Source organism: Pseudoliparis swirei, chromosome 24, assembly GCF_029220125.1.
Source record: "Pseudoliparis swirei isolate HS2019 ecotype Mariana Trench chromosome 24, NWPU_hadal_v1, whole genome shotgun sequence".
Taxonomy (NCBI): Eukaryota; Metazoa; Chordata; class Actinopteri; order Perciformes; family Liparidae; genus Pseudoliparis; species Pseudoliparis swirei.
Genome location: NC_079411.1, coordinates 11,409,790 through 11,414,789, shown reverse-complemented (window position 1 = coordinate 11,414,789; position 5,000 = coordinate 11,409,790).

Below are 5,000 nucleotides of genomic sequence, written 5' to 3'. Positions count from 1 at the left end.
TCCTGCTTCCTGTTTGAGCTCCTGTACTTCCTGCTGATCATCAGGGGGGGGGGGGGGGGGGGGTAATGAGTGGTGGCGTTCTTGTTACAGTTGTTCATTTATTAAGTTATTTGTACGTATATATGTCGTTTTCAGTTCAATTTATTGTTTGGTTGGATTTAAAAATAAATATAAAAGATTGCAAATACGCCTCAGAGTGAATCCAAACACGCAGTTATTGGTAAAAAGTGTCATTACATTTTTTTCCCAGTGTCATTGAAGTTAACTTTCAAGAATCACGTCAAATCATTATTAATATTGTATATTATATTTCTGTATAGATATATATTTATATTTCAATATATAATATATATATATACATACATACATATAAATATATAAATATACATTTATATATATTTATACAAATATATAAATATGTATTTATATATATATAAAAACATTATAAATATATATATATGTATGTATATGTATATATATAAATATATGTGTATATATATATATATTTATATATATTTATATATTGAAATGTGAGTATTTGTGGACGCGGGTTTTTGAGCCGGTGGTTTAAGATTTTGGCTGGATTGATCCGGACAGGTGGGAAGTACAGAGGGGGTGGTGCTAAAGAACGCAGGAAGTAGGGATAAAGTGAACAGGGGGGGGGGGGGGGGGGGGCTTGTGAAGGTCACTCTGAAAGTCATGAGGCCTCCAATCCCCCCTCCCCCACCCCCCCCTGATGACGAGACAAACGGAGACAGATGACGGCGGCGGCGAGAGACAGCGGTGGAAATGTTGAGCGATCACACGGGGAGACGGAGGAGTAGAACAAAGAGCAGGAGGTGCAGCGTCAGAGAGAAGGAGAGAGAGAGAGAGAGAGAGAGAGACCACGGGTTGTGAGGGGCACCTGTTTCACGGCTGGACCGCCTCCTCCCGCCGGCCTTAATCAAATTGACCACGGAGACAGACTGTGACGACGCCCCCCTCTAACAAGAAACCCGCTGCGTGTTACATCCAAATAATCCCTTCCTGTAGCCGGGCTCACGCCGCGTGCCACTTCTAAAGGTGTCCCACCTCCGACTGCACGCCCACAACCGGGTTGCACCGCAGTAATCCTCCAAACTCTGATTAACTGGCCGAGACCTGAACACATCGTTTCATCACATATTAAAACACGGAGGGCTTAAAGACGTGTTTTTGTCCAAAATAACTTTTTTTATTCAAAGAATATAAGTTAATGTTGAATGCCAAAGAAGCCAGACATGAAATATGATTAAAAGTAGACCAAAAAAAACAGGTTTCGTGAGGTGGCAGTGACCTTTGACCTCCAACAACCAAATAATAATCATGTCAAAATCCATCAATCATTCAATTAATCACATTTTTTAAAACAGTACGGGTGTCCATAGACTCTGTCTATGTATACATGGAGGGGTCATGCTCAGCAAAGGGAAATACAAAAATGTTCAGGCGATTACTCACAAATGAAAATATAGTTATTTTATTTTTTTTAATAAAACGTGAATGAAAAATAATACAAATAAAATGCGACACACTGGACTCTTTCAATCGTGGGATACAGACGGTTCCGTGTCCGCGGGGTTTGTGGATCTCGTCGTCGTCGTGGTGGGTTTTTGAAGCCTGGAGTTTTGCCCTTCTGGCCGTCGCCATCTTGGTTTATTTTGCAACCGTTGGAAAAAAAACCAAGATGGCGACGGCCAGAAGGGCAAAACTCCAGGCTAAGGAGTTACGAAGAGAGACGGCACTCATCGCTCCGGTAGAGACCTGTCAATCACAAGGTAGCCCCGCCCCCACCCATTTTAGCCCCGCCCCCATCGTCTGCTTTATGGCCGATTTCACTCTAAATGGGCCAATTCTTTACAAAATGAACGTCATCTCGTACTGAAGAAGACTTAAAACGACACATTGAGCCCATAAACTCAACACTTATCATTTTTTACTGAGGTGATACATCAAGAGGGAAGTAGAGTCGTTTCCTCTTTTAGGAAGCACTTCCACATTGACTTCCCTTTTCCTGAACCGATGCTAAATTACATATTTAATCATTTATGGAATTTGGTTGTTTTATAACTGATAGAAATGACTCCGACGTCGTATCCGTTGTTCCTGATTCGTCACCGAAGGCCTCACAGCTCCTCTTCCTCATTTCCTCCCCGACAGATTGACTCCACTCACCGCCGCCGACAAAAATGTATTAATAGTGGATTTATTTCCTCGTACGGATACGATTCGATCCGTCATCCCTCCGTCTCCCCGCCGCCCCTCCGATCTCTCTCCTCCTGGTTTCTCGTTCAATCTGTCGCCGCCTCTCCTCCCACTCGCTCTCATGCCGCGGAGAGGTGTCAGTTTCAGTGAAACAACTTAATTCCGATGTCAATGAATTAATTAGACGTGTTAATGAGCTAGCGACAGCTAACCCAAATTAAATTAATACCGTAATGGCCTCAGACAGCGAGAATTAGCTCCCGTTTCAGTAAACGCTTTCTGGAGTGTACACAGCCGCCAAGGATAGACACGCGCACACGCACACACACACACACACACACACACACACACACACACACAGCTCAAACAACATCCATCCCCCCCGAGCAGATCATCATCCAGATGTAATTAACCGACTAATTACAGGAGCTCTCTCTCTCCTCCCCTCCTCCTCCCCTCGCCTTGTGTCTCTTCTTCTTCTTACACTTCGTCCGTCTGAATCTCTCCGTTCTTCGGCGCTCCGTGGTTTTGACCCCTCCGAGACACGAGTTTTGGTCATGTTTCCTCCCGGTTTCCCCGTTACTTCCCCGCTCTGAGGAAGCGCCGTGCACTTCCTTCCTCTTGCCGTCACACGTTAGGCTCGAACAAGCCCGACTTAAAGGCCGTTTAGGCCCTTAGCTCCGATCGGGACTCCTCCTCCTCCGCGGTGGACCTGCTGATGGGGAAACGCCGCTATCAGTAGTCTGGTATCAGAGGCACAAAATGGCCGCCGCAAGGGAAACGGTGTCACGAGTTTGGGTGTTATTCAGTTCGGACGTTTATAAAACTTTCTTTGTAATTCCTTGTTTGGCCTTGTCCTTGGCTCTCAACATGGCGACCGCTTCCCACAGCTAACGGCGCTAACGGCGCTAACGACCCTAGCGGTGCTAACGACATTAATGTGTGCTAACGACGCTAATGGGTGCTAACGCAGTGGAAAAGGGCAGCGGGAGCTAACGGCGTTTACCTGCAGGGGGAACTGGAGCGGCTGTACGTCTCTTTACTATTTCTATTGTTTCCTTCGGGGTCCATCTCACCTGGTTGCACTGTGAATCCACTCTGAGACCTTGTGACAGTGTGTGTGTGTGTGTGTGTGTGTGTGTGTGTGTGTGTGTGTGTGTGTACAGTGGGTCTGTCTGCGTTAGCATGAGCATTTTCCCGGGGTGAGACTCTGCGGGGCACAAGATTCTCTCACAAACACCATCTGTCAACAACAGGCTCACCTGCTAGCAAACATTTAGCTCAGGAACCATCTCGCCCGCTCGCTCTCTTTCAACACACACACACACACACACACAGAGCAATACAATTCGGTAATGTCAAAGCAGAAGATAATGTAATTTCCCACTTAGTCGACTTGACAACCCCGTCTGCTTCGTAGCCTCTGATCTCTGAAGAATACGCGTGGATGTGTGTGTGTGTGTGTGTGTGTGTGTGTGTGTGTGTGTGACAGACTGAGACGCTGAAGGGATGAAGAAGAAAGAAGAAAAAAAAGCACAAAACAGAACATTTGACACCTTGTCTGAACATGAAAATTGTCGGGCTGAAGAGTGAAACGCGGCGTGCCGAGCGAGGGGACGTTTGAGGGAGTGCGAAGAAGGTGAGAGAGAGAGAGAGAGAGGGGGGGGGAGACTATTACCTGAGGTGTCTGACTAAATTAACTTCTCATCATCACTAATTAGCCCCTTGTTCCTCTGTTCCCTGCAGGTGAGTGCTACTTATATGACTGTTTATGCAGCGTGTGAATGTGCGTGTGCATGTGTGTGTGTGTGTGTGTGTTTGACTTTCGGAGTGGCGGTGAATTTATTCTCATTATCTGTCATCTTGTGTCGTCTTTCCCACATAGTCGGTTAGATATCAATAGAGCTGATGTTTTAACATAAATGAAAATATCTTAGACAGGCTTTTACATTTTTTCTTTCTTTATTATACAAGTTTCAAAGCCACTCGCTCTGCTCAGCTGCTCTTCATGTTTCATTTAATTAAAAAACAACTTTCTGGTAAATTAATCCAGTTTACTTTAAAGGAGCGGCGTCGGAGAAAATGTTGAATTAAGTTTCCTTGATGTTATGTTCAGTGTTGAGATAACACGATTATAAAAAGCTTGATTTGATGGATTTGAGTTTTTTCTTTTTTTAAATGAAAATGTTTACCTGATAAACAAAGCGGCAGAAAACACGACAAAAAAAACGAAAATAGCAACTGGTAGTAATAATAATAATAATATTGGGGTTTATGGGAGGAATCTCACCTCAGTGAAGATTATAAACCAAAACAAACGTTGTATAAACAACTAGCACCATGTTTTTACTGAAAAGGAAAACCTTGCTGATATTCCAGAGGATTCACATATTATTACGCTTATTGTTATTATTACATGATTGGATTAAATTGCTTATAATTATGAGAGTACAGTGCAGGTTTTTGGCGATAAAAAAATACGTTTTGGGCAAATTGACTTGATCAGAGGATCAGCAAAGTGATAACAATTGATGCTTCTCTAAGTCCAACCCCTTCAAAGCAGACAGCCAATCACAGTGAAGCATCCGGCCGCTCTGACATCCCCCATCCTTTCAGATTTTCTTTATTTTCAGGTCTGTTTTGTGGATTTTGAACATCAGCTAATGAGTCTCAGAATGATGAAAATGTCTCAGTAAATATAAGATCTGCAACGTACATGAGCCGAGTCTTCACATGCAAATTATGAGTATGAAACCCATACAGGACTAAACCCCCTA